This window comes from Podarcis filfolensis (assembly GCF_964270895.1).
Source record: "Podarcis filfolensis genome assembly, chromosome: 4".
NCBI classification, from domain to species: domain Eukaryota; kingdom Metazoa; phylum Chordata; class Lepidosauria; order Squamata; family Lacertidae; genus Podarcis; species Podarcis filfolensis.
Genome location: NC_139607.1, coordinates 48,450,121 through 48,462,959, shown reverse-complemented (window position 1 = coordinate 48,462,959; position 12,839 = coordinate 48,450,121). Strand labels below are relative to the sequence as shown.

At 39.9% G+C, this 12,839-nt stretch overlaps 1 long non-coding RNA gene across 1 annotated transcript in view; it reads left to right on the top strand.

Annotated features, from left to right (window-relative positions):
• LOC310762097 overlaps positions 1-12,839 on the top strand; it is a 67,100-nt gene that overhangs the window by 32,112 nt on the left and 22,149 nt on the right. The window lies entirely within an intron of this gene.

Genomic DNA, 12,839 nt, shown 5'->3' with positions numbered 1-12,839 from the left:
TTTCTGTAAAAATGTTACAAAACCATTATTTTTATTGTTTTACATACAATTTAAATAACACAAGGAATAATACAATAACAAGGGGGTTTAAAATGAGGGGAAGGAGAAGCAAGGGAAGTAATGATAAATATAGCAAGGGGCTAACAGTAGTCTAATCAGTCACCATTGCACACTTACCTAATCATTATTACTGGTAAGTGTATTAATTCTTTAACAGAGAACTTCAGGGGTATAAGTAAAATATGTTTTCTATGGCTGCAGTTCAGAACTGAGAAGGTGTAAAGAACTACTTGAGACCCCAAGCATACAGTTTTAAAAGCACTAAATAGCTAAAGAAAGGTGTCAGGAGTTGGGAGCGTGGTATTGAAAGACCTGGTGTTTGGAAGGGAAGGGGAGCAGGAAACATTGTTGGTGTTAGAGAAGAATGGAATGTTTAAAAGACCAGGGCTTGTTATTTCCAGGAGAAGGGCGGCTGCTGCAGTCTGCAAGAGCTGTGGGAAGCACTGACTCGATTAGACAGCCCACTCACAGGATATAAGAGGGAAGCATGATCAAGTGGGCAGAGGTCACAAAAATGCCGTGTGTTAGCCTTTCTAGAGATGACTTAGGAGGTACTGCGGTTGCATATCCTGAATTTCCATCACCTAATGCACTGGTTTTATAAAGGAGGGTGGGTTTCAGGATGCAGGGTGTGTGGTGTGTGTAGGCAGCCGTTTTTATACGACAGTGGGTGGAGATTGTAGCATTTCTTGTGCTTTTCCTGTGACACTTTTCCTTAAAGAAACAGGCTGCATTTTATTAGGGCCAGTTAGCTTCTGTTTCCCACCCCTCCCTTCCCCTGCTCTAGTATAGAGGGTGTTGAGGTTATATTTAAAGCCCCAGTATTAAATACCAGTTAGAAAAAGCATTCCTCACACAGTAGTTGTGAAGATGGCAGGTTATAAATTAGCTTGCAGGGAGTTTTAGAGAGATTGTAGTAAGTTTAAATCTATAGCAAGCCAGACATTGTAACAGTACATACATGTGCGTGCACACAACACAGAAATAAATGATTGGTGTTGTGTGTTTTAGGTTTCGTCTCCAGAAATACAAAAGCAATCATCCATTTTGCTCCAAGCTCTTCATATTTGCAAATGAATACTTTTTGCAAACCAATATTTCAAATGCATTTCCTCCCCTTTGGATGGTATGACATTAATTTTTCTCTTTAAAAAAGGCTTTCAAAATGTATTTTGTTGTTGTAACTCTTAAGTCTGGTGTAGCTTTGAATGGGTAATCTGTGTCATATATAATTCCCAAATTTTTGGCTCTAAAATACTGAACAGCTTGTCTGTACTAGTTCTTCTCCCCCTCCTAAGCACATAACATTTCTCCATTTAAAGGCATAATAAGACTGTCAAGAGTTTGATTTTCTTATATGTTTCAGTCTGTAGACTGATCTTTGCTAACTCTCTAAACTTTTCTGTCTTGTGTGAATCTTTTCAGGTCTATGGGTGTCCCAACACTCCTTTTAACTCAATTTATATAATTAAGTCTTCCTCATGCACTTCTTTCCAATTTCCTTACACTTATATCACCCCTATTCTTAGAATATGCCCTACCATAATTGTTCACTCTTTTACATTTGGCTCTGCCCAGTCACACCCAGTATTTCTTATCAGCTTGCCACTCAATATTAGGATATTAGCTCTCACTTTTGAGCTTCATAGGAAAATAATTTCCCTTAAGCTATATGGTTACCAGACAGTGAGTTGTGGGTTTTTGTGGGGGTTTGGAGCTCTAAATTCATATGTCAGAGTTCCTGTTAAAAATTCAAGCAGTTGAATATTCTATTCATACTAACTTGGAAGTAATGGAACCCAAATTTAGACATTCTTGTGTTAAAGAAATATCTAAAAGGTTCAGGAAAGGGGGAGGAAATGGATGGCAAATGTTGATGACCTAGGTACTAATCAGACCATGTGGATGCCTCTCCCCTCACATATTAACTGATCATAACTATCCAGCAATATGCAGTAGTAGATAAAGTCATGCTCTTTCATCTTTGTTCAAAGTATGCATTAGCTTGACTTTTAAATTTGTAAGCTTCCGTCATGGTTTAGGTGCTAATCTAAATAATGGTTAGAGGAGAGCCTAGTGTGGATCTGGTATCTGAATTTAATGTAAGTATATACATGAAGATTGTTGTGTGGGAAAGGCAGGAAAGCTGTTATATTCTCTAACCTTTCCTTCTATTTTTGCATTTTTCTGCAATGTAACAGTTGTCACAGGACTTAAATACCTGTGCAATTTTGTTGTTGTTGCATAAATTATTTTTTCTTGGGTCCTGAATGATACAATCTCATATTCTTGATAATAACAAATGTTAAAATTCTAAGCCAGGTGGGATTCTTTTTCAAGTCTGAAAGAAATGAAAGTATGTCATAATTCACACTGTTACTATTTGCTTATATTGGTTACAGAAAATCTGCACATTTGACATGTCGGTATATTGTTTTTGTGAATGTTTTAGATACCAAATGAGAGTTTAGTGCCATGTTACACACATTCTACAACATTTCTGTTTTTCTCGCATGTAAAATAAATGTACTATTAAACGGTGTGAGCATACTCGTGTAGCATAAGGCAGCAGTGTACAGTGCACTTAAATTCCTGTAACTGGCATCTCAGACAGTTTATAGTCTTTTTAGCCTCAGTAACTCTTGCAGTGCCATCTTCTTTCTCTTTCTCTATGGCCCATATGCTACTTCAGCACTGCATGAAGTGATAACTTTCCCATCCATCCCCAGCTGTATTATGAAGCACAGCTCATTGCATTACTTGGCACCATCATGTGGTGCGTATCCCTGCGTCTGAGCAACATCACTGGCAACTGGAGGCAAGGGAACTTACCTGTGCAGAGCATCCTCTGAGGAAAGAAGGGGAGAGGAAGTGAATCTTGCCCCATGACTCACTGTGCGGCAGTGCTGGGATCAGTTCCCGCACTTTTTAATAACATTTAAAAGCAGAAATTGAGCAGGTGAAGACTTCTCCATAATATTATCTTCATGCCATAAAAAAGCATCACCTGTGTCATTTCTGTTGTCAGGCCCCACTTGGGGAAAAGTTGGTGATCTTAGGTATATCTGCTACACAAAATACATGGAAATGCTAGCCCATCAGCCTGATGTAGTGTAAGGCAACATGTGTCAGTTATAGTTCAGTGTGGGGGTCCAAACTAGACATGACCACAGTTATGTAAATCTTTATCCTGTGTTCATTAAAAAACAAACAAAGGCAGAATACAGAGTGCTTAAGAAGAGGGATAGAGGGGAATGGTAGAGTAACTTCATCAGTCTTTCTCCTCAAAATTGCCTCCCCCAGCTGCTGTTTTTTCACTGTAGATGAAAAGATGTCTTATTTTCATACAGGTGGAAAAGCGTAAGAGGTAGTGTGTGACTTCAGTTTTAAAGGGTGTCTGGAGGATCACCGGTTACTGGTGTAGACCAAGCCAGACCATGAGTCCATCAGCTCTGCTGTGTTGTCACTGTCAGCACCTCTCCAGGGTTTCAGAAAGGGGTCCTTCCTAGGCCTCCCTGGAAGGATTGAATCTGGGCCCTTTTTGAACGCAAAGTACATGCTTTACCACTGAGTCATGGTTTTTCCCCATAAACAGAAAGATACACATGACTGCATGCCACATATAGTTTAGGTCTGAGTTGATCTCCAAAATATGCAATGAAAATAAGTTCCTGCAGTACAATAGAAAGTTGGCAGTCCTACAGTTTCATCTAGTGGCATCTAGAGCACTATCGTCAATACTGTCGTCTGAATATTTTCACTTCTTTGAAAAAGAATCATCTCATTGCTGTACAAGACAGTTCTGTACAATTCTGTTTAGAACCTGCTTATAGAGGCTGCACAGATGATTCAGATCCCTGATTACGTATAGCTTTATGTTGAGTGGGAAGCTTTCACATGTACCCTATTGCAGGCATGAGCCCTGTAAGATGTCGGAAGCAGCAGAGATGGGACAGGGGCACTGCAGAGGTGGCAGGGCTAGCCAAGGTTGCTGCTCTCCCTCACATGATTTTAATCACATCGAGGAACTGAACTCCCAAATAGGGCTTGTGGTGTTCATGTGTGTCCCACAGAGCTTTCCTTGAATGAAGTACGTACACACACACACACACACACACACACACACGTGTACATAGGATTAATAGCTGTAAACTGTGTTTATTTTTCTAAGAGATATTCTTTTAAAGTGATAACTGATTAACTAGTTCAAGAAATATAGACTTTTTTTAGTTTTAGTTTTAATATCCTTGCTAAAAGCTTTGTGATGGTTAGCACACTACATAAACAAAATACAAACATTATCTTTTTTTCTCTCTACTCACAGTGGTACTGCATACTTGTGGTCTGACTTTTGCCCAATGCCTCCATGCAAAGCCACAGATTCAAACTGGGTGGCATAAACAAAAATAAGGGTTTTCTGTTTCTGTGTTGACTTGTTTTATAAACTGAGGGCATTACTTTTAAGTAGAGCTGTTGTGTGAGGTGTATGCCTTTCTGTAAGTAAATGTCCTCTGTAACCACTCAAGAATATAAAGTGCATCACATCAGCATGCAGAAAAAGTCATGTGAGTATTGAACTCGCCCATATTACTAGAGACGGGAAGACAGGCAAGGAAAAGAGTTCTCTTTCTTTCATCACTAACTGGATTAGGCTCTCCACCTATAAACATGTTTTTGAAGGGTGAAAACATATTCTCTACCCTTCCTTAACTTACGTTTGCAAAAGACCACTCAATGTAAGAAGTCATATACTCACTCTGTTCCTTCTCCCCCACCTCAAGAGAGAGATGAATCTGGAAAATCCTATATATTGTCCCTCACTGGGATACTGAAGGCTGTCTGATTGCATTCACTCTCCTTCTCTTTCTAGCTGGAGGTGGGGTGGGGGGCAGGGGAGAGTGGATGGGTTGGGGGTGGAGGACAGAATTTGAGTTCATTAAACCCTACTTCATTCACCCACCTAAGTAAATACAGAAAGGATTGCTGGCTGCGCTTTTTTTTTTTTTTTGCCTCTCTGTCTCTTTCTCTCTATCAAGGAGAGCTAGGTGGGGAGGGCAGGGGGAAAGCAAGCCATCACAGACACCATGGCACCACTATGTCCATGACCTGTCTACCAGGTACAATTCCATTATGAAAAGTGTGTCTGGCAATTCTTAGTTAGGTACCTAATAATTTATTCTATGTTGGGGGGGGCTGTTCTTAGTACACATTGTGAATAAGTAGTTTCTAGTGCCAAGAGATGCCCCTGCGCTGCAATTCTACATCCAGTGATGGTGGCTGTTGCTGGCATAGCACTGCCAGTCTATAAGGCCAGTGGTAAAGTATCTGCTTCACCTGCAAATCCCTGGCATCTCAAATTGGGCAGGGGAAAAGCTTGTCTGAAATCCTGGAGAGTTTCTGCCAGTCAGTGTAGACAGTACTGAGCTAGATCTTACTCCATATAAGGCAGCTTCTGCTGTTTCTGTGTTTATCTGCTTCTGTGTGAACTCTTTGGGTTTGTTTTTGATGCTTGCAGATTACCATATTGTTCATTACTGATGTCTAAATTTCTGTTTTATCGTGTGTGTGTTTTTATCCTGCCCTTCCTCATATGGTTTCCCCTCATAACAAACCTATGGGGTCAGTTAGACTGACAGATTAGGACCAACCCAAGTGGAGCTTCGCATTTGGGGGTGGGATGGATTTGGGCATTGCTGCCATTTCTCCTCTCTCCCTCTGTATGTTTGCTATTCCAGTGTCTCATTTGGTCTGAGCACATTCCAACCGGTATTTCGGGACTTTTTCACCCCAGTGGGAGAGATTTTAAGCATGGGCTCAGCCATCCCAGTAAAATCAAGGAAACATCAATATACTGAACTTGGGTTGGATTGTGCCAAGTATTATTTTGGCAAGATCCCCTCTTCCTGCACTATTTGTTGTATTGGTTCTATTCAGTGTAATTTACTGTGGTTTGGATTCTGGAAGTTTGTCTGTGAGGTGCAGATGTGAGGTGACCCTGTGCTTTCGCAGGTCTTTCAGTTTCGGTGAGTTTTATGAGAATGAGTTCCCCACTGCTACTAAAGAAATAATTATTTCTCCTTTTGAAGCATACAATTTTAATTGCATTACAAATGAAAAACAAGTTGTTATCCTTTCAGACTATTAAAAGCTGTTTTATAACAAACTGCAAAAGTCCCAAGAATCAACTGGGGGGGGGGGGACAAGTCAAAGTCAAAGTGAACATTTTATTTTTTGTGTATGTCATTTTAAAAGATCATTGATAGAATGATAATTTCATTCCTCTAAGCATTGCAAAATCTGTACTTGCCGTAGTTTGACTTTAAAATCCATTTCAGAGCTGGACAAATTTCAAACTGCTGTTCATTACCACAGCGACCAGGCAGAAGGGCATCCCAATACAGTAAGATATTCTGGAAGCTAAAATGCATTAGTGATAACATTCAATAAGAGGAGGAGGAGAATATAAAAGGGGTGGGCAAACTTCAGTCTTGATAGATCTACCAACGAGAGTCAGGTGCAAAAGGTATACAGTTAGAATTAAAAAACAAGAGTGCCTCTGAGCATGTTCTGTTTTCAGTAGGGGGCCTAAACTTAGCTCACAGTTCTTCACACAAAAGTCAATTCCTGAAAAGTCAATTCATTTCAGCAGTCTGATTTAGGTGGGAAAAGTCATATTGTTGTTGTTTTGGTTGAACAGCTGGAAGCCAGAGAACCTTGTCAATCTGCTACAAATCAACCAGAGACCAGTATATTCTACCTTCTGTCCATTCCTGTTATAGGGAATCTTGGAAACTGAAAACTATCATTTCTGTTGATAAGCAAAATTCTGACTTCTTAGGATAGGCAGTTTGAGACGAAAGGCAGCAACTATAATTGAGCTGTCTTTGCCACATATTTGATCATCTTTCTGATTCATAGTATTATATTCTCCTTTCCTTCACCCACAGCAAAACAAACTTAACTTGATTCATATCCTTAAAAAAAGGGGGGGGAGACCATCCCCAAACATGAATTACTCACGTGGTTATGATTAAGTTATTGGCACAGAACCTTGCCCCCTTCAGCTCCTCCTCCTTATACCCTGATGACTCCCTGTCTCAGTCATTGAATATTTACACAACTTCATTTCAAAACTCTCATTGAGTAGCTTTTTAAAATGGAGGATTAAAAAACAACAGTGTTCCCAAGGAGTTATGATACTTAAGTCTACAGACGTTAAAAAGTGTTAAACACACAGTATAATGATACAAAAAAAAATCAGTGAGATGAAAGAAGGAATATTTGTATTTCTCAAGTAATGCAATTCTTCAGTGAATAATCTAATGGTTCTTTCATAATGAAAATCCGTGTGTGTGTGTGTGTGTAAAAACATTTTGTGGAGGAAGAAAAACTTTACATCCCATAATGGAAATTTCAAGGTTCCTAACAACATGCATGAAAACAGAAATCTCAGTGAAATAGCATAAAAAACAATAAACAAGAATCTATTTGTTACAGTAAGTAAATCACATAGATAAAAAGGATGCAAGTCAGATGTGGACTTGCTTGCGCAAATCTGGGTGGGTGGGGAAGAGAAAACAAATTCAATTCTTACTGCTTTCATTGGGTTTCCTGTGGGTGGTAGTGGTGGGGTTATTGGTTTGGTTTGTTCTTGTTTTTATTATGTATTTTGTGTTTTTATCTTGTATTTTTATGCTGTGAACTGCCCTGAGATCTATGGCTGAAGGGTGGAATACAAATATTAAAAATGAAATAACATAAAATAATATTTGAAGTGTTAAAATTTTGTTTAAAAGTTTTGAAAGTTGTGTTTTGTTTATATTATCCTTTCTGAGCCACTTGGGGGGGGGGCTCCTCTGGCTGAAAGGCAGCATAAAAATAAACTTACATGTATATACAGTCATACCTCCGGTTGCGAACATGATCTGTGTGGGAGGCATGTTCGCAACCCACAGCGTTTGTAGCCTGAAGCGCCGCTTCTGTGCATGATGTCATTTTGTGCTTCTGCACATGCGCAAGCGCCGAAACCCGGAAGTAACCCGTTCCGGCACTTCCAGGTTCGGCATGGTCCACAACCCGAAAACGCGCAACCTGTAGCATTCATAACCCGAGGTATGACTGTAACATAATATGAAAGACTAGATAACTCTATAACTACAGCTGCCTGACATGTTGTTCAAAAGCTGCCTATTACTATTGGAAATCCTACTTGGCTTTTGGAAAAGTTCACTATGTGTCTGTTGTCAGCATTGTCTTTTTAAGGTGCATTTTCACAGAAACCTGTTTGGTTTTAGGATGAATGTTGAGATTCTTTGCTTGGTGCAGCCCAGCTGGTGCTGCCCTGTGATGGGGGCTTCTTCGTAGCAGTGCCCAGCTTATGGAGTCCCCTCCTCTCTGGTGAACTGCATCTGTCCCCCTTATTATTAGCATTGAGGCAAAAGGTTAAAACGTTCCTGTTTACCCAAGCATTGTCAAAAGACATTGCTTCTAGCAACTTTGGAATTTTTAGTTATGTAGATATTTGGTTTGCCTGAAACATTTTTCAAAATTTTGGATTGTTTTTATTGCCTCGTTCCTTGCTGCCTATGGCTCATTTGGTAGGAAGGATAATCATCATCGTCATCATCTGTTCCTGGTGCTAAATGTGGTGTTTTTGTATTTTTTGTAAAAATACAGTAAATAAATATATGAAGATACAAATATGCATAGCCCCTACTATAGTCACCCTAATAATGAACCTTAAATAACTTAGTGCTACATTCAGAATATATCAGTTTATCATTTTAGATTTCTGACCTTTTAAATCCAATTCAGTTCATGTGAGGAGTTACAGGTATGTAATACCTATTGATTTGCCGAATGCAGGTTATTAGAATTTGGATCGCCTTTTTTTTTTTTAAAGTAAAGCCACAGTATTCACAGTAAAGCCACAATGGACAAGCCCTCCCAGAGGGGTCCCATCAGCCACACAACCTGAAATGTACTGGATGCAAGATGCAGAAAATAGAGGAGGTAGCTTCTCTTTGCAGTTCCTTTACAAAGATATGAAGGAAGAAGAGACTGAGGGAAGAAGTAAAGAAGGCACTTGCTTTTTCTTCTCCCACCCTCCTCACCTTGCAGGTGTTGGGTTCTCCAGAGATGAAAGACAGGTACCAGGTTGTTGTTTTTTAATGGTTCCTAATTGGGTAGGGCTAAGAATTCATAATCGCTACAAGAGACAGGAATGTGATACATATTAAGAAACATCTCTCTTAGTACTTTTAAGAGAACACGGAAGGAGCCAAACACCTGCAAGGAGTGAGGGAAGCAAAGCGCCTTGGGGTTGCATGCAGGCATTTTATATACAAATTTAGGCAAATATCAACTTCTCTTCTATCTTCCGTATATTCGTTGGATCCTGGTCTCTACTTGCAGAGCCCCAGCCCCAGAATGTTATTGAAAATGTAATTCACCTAGGAGGGGACGTACGTTGTGAATGTTATACTTCTTTGCTTGCATAGAGTAAGTCTGTTGTGGCATAAGCTTCCATGGGTCAGATGCATCAAGGAGCCCGACAAATGCATTTTACCCCATGAAAGCTAATGTCACAGTAAATATGTTAAGTCTTTCTGACCAAAAGTTGGCAAAGCCTTGACATGATAATAGAAATGGAAAGCATTTAGTGCAACATGTTTTAGCAAGACGCCTTCTTCAGAGGCGCTACAAGATAACAAATTATATTTCAGGATACTTAATATAAAAGTACCCACTAACTCAATTTGAACAAAGCACCCACAAGCATAACATGAAAAAATGGAAGTATTTAAAATCAATGTAATTGCATAATATAATCCTTGAAATGTTTTTGAAAGTTTAAAATATGTTAATAAAAATTACTGGTGACTAATAACCAGAGCATGAATCATATAAAATATTTACAAGTTATTCAGCACCAAAAAGGTATATAAAACAGAATGTGTGTTTGTAGTGTGTAAATATTTGGTTTATATATTTACATAAAAAGACAGTCTGTAACCCTGTGCTCACTTAGCTGAATTCAGTGGGGCTCAACTTTGAATAGACCAGTTTTTGCCATCCTGGTACCCTCCAGATGTCTTGGGCTGCAAATCCCCTCGGCCCAGTCAGGATTTGTGGTCCAAAACATCTAGAGTACTTCATTTATAAGATTGCACTGTAGGAGTAAATAAAAGGAGGGGGGAAGAACAAATAAACGAACAAAATTGTCTGCTCTACCTTGTCGCTACTTGATTAGTAATTTAGTCTATAATCTTAACTCCACTTACTGGGAGAAAGCCCTATTGAATTCAGTAAGACTTCTGAGTTAATATGGTTAGGATTGCATTGTTAATGTTTTGAGCAATGTCCTTGTTTAATGGGGAAACACTTCATGGAGGGGTGGTGACAGGTGCTTCCGCCTGATACTTCTTCCCATTGAGCTCACTCCTATGCGTGGTACTAATGGATGCTCTGCCACTGTTCCTAACTGTCTGGTGGTTCTATTGCTAAATGACAGTTCAGTCTGTAATAAAACCATGCTGATCCATGATGTGATTGTTGATGAGCATGAAGATCTGATCTGTATCACCAAGACCTGGGTGAGGGAGCTGGGTGGACCAGATCTGACTCAGCTCTGCCTACCCTGGTACTCCATATGACATCAGCCCAGACGGGAGTGGTGGAGGAAAGTGTGAATGTAGTCCATAGTAGTTCACTTCTCATCACCAGGAAACCCATCTCTCTTTGAGCAGGGCTGTAGGGCCTGCATCTGGTGCTGAGCCAAAGAGACAGGTTAGGGATGCTGTTGATGCACAACCCACCCTGCTGCTCATCCCTGAGTAAACTAGCTGAGGTTGTCTCGGGTGTGGTGTTGGAGGAGCACATAACTGTGGTTTTGGGTGACTTCAACATTCATTCTGAAAATGTCTACGGTTCTACTCAATAGTTCATGGCCTCCATGCCAACCATGGACCAGGCATGGGCTAGAGTGTAAGTGGCATAAATCGTGCTCAGAAGCAGACCAGTCATGTGTTTGGGCTCATAATTGGTCTTACCACATGACGGTGAGAGCAGTGCTTGAGGAGTTGTCCAGCAGAGTTGTTCCATATGGTCTGAAGGCTGCTTACTCCTGACCAGGGGCAAATCAGGAGAGACTGTGAAAGTTCTGGATTGGTGTCTGAGCACAGCGATGGTCTGGATGAAGGTCAATAAACTACATGAATCCTGGGGGAATTGAGCTGCTTCAGGTGGATTCCTGTTTCTAGGAGATAGGTAGATTGCCTGTTCTGGATGGCGTTGCACACCTTCTGAAGGAACAAGTCTGTAGTTTGGGGGTACTCCTTGCTACATTTGCCACTAGAGACCCAAGTGTCCTCTGTGGCTACAAGTGCCTCTTACCAGCTTTGTCTGGTTTGCCAGCTATAGCTATTCTTGGACAGGGGTACCCTGATCATTGTAGCCCAGGTGTTAGTAACCTTGAGGTTGGGTTACTGTAGAACACTCTTCCGATAGAGATTCAGCAGAAGTCTTCTGTTTCAGCTTTTAAACGCCTGTTGAAAAGTTTTATATTCCATCACGTTAACACAGGCAATTAAGAATGCATCTTCCCACAGTAGTTAACTGATTTCTGATTTTAAATTTTTATATGATTTTTACTGAATGGCTGTATAGATAATATTTTTAATGAATCAGTGGTGTATAAATGTTTTTTTATAAATAGCTAAATGCCCATCCAACCTCTTTCTTCCTGATACGTGTACCAAAACGTTATGTATCATGCGGGAAATGGTTGAGGTTGAGAATGGGCAAGTGTGCAAGTTAAAGAAACCTAGTTTCTCAAAGCACTGGAGATAAAACATTCTGACGGCTTATCTTGTGCATGTCTATTCAAAGGGAAGACACTTTGCTTACTAGTGTTTTTGTCGAAGTAGATGTACACAGAGTTGGAGCCAGAGTTACCTAAATATTGTGAAGAAAGGAGCTAGGAAAGGGATGGACAAATCTTAATTCTGAGAAAGTCAGATGGGTGGGATGGTGTACTGCACAATGTGATCTTGCTCTTCTGCTCCCTTGACTGTATAACAAGATACAGAGTTTTCTTGGAGCAGGGTGCACACGTAGACATGGTTCTTCCTTGGTTGTAAGATAACAATGTACTTGGATCTGAAATATTGATGCGTTGAGTCAGATTTTTATCACAACCAAATCTTCGTTTATAACAGTATGTTATGTCATGCAGCAAATTGCTGATCCCCCTAGCTTTGCAACCAATTCTCTCTGTGACATAGAATCACAGCTGCTGGCTGAGGAGCACTGAAGTTGCAGTGAAATGCAGTTCCTTGTTATAGCTGGTGCACAATCCTTATATTTCTGTATTTGGGCCACTAGAGTGTTAATATAGATGGGCTTCAAGATACTCATCTGGAGTGTGATTTATAGAATTCTATTAACACATTAGTTAAGAACATCATATAATTTGTATCATTCTTTTGAAGCAAGAGAAGGCTTTAGGTTGCAAAATTCTAATTTGGTTTAGTGTTCCCAAAGAATCTTACTTGGTTGGAAATTCTGTAAAAAGGAGACACGTTTTATAAAAGCAGCACTCCATTAAATAATCTATGTCCTTTTTCTTTGGGATTGTCCACATTTGAGAATTATTTCACCATTAATCCACTCCCACCCACCCCATTCAAATTAGACCATAGTAGTCCATACCTGCATGTATTAAAATTTATATATGAGGAGAAACTTCGGTCTTTCTTTGCATGTTTAATAAATTATTC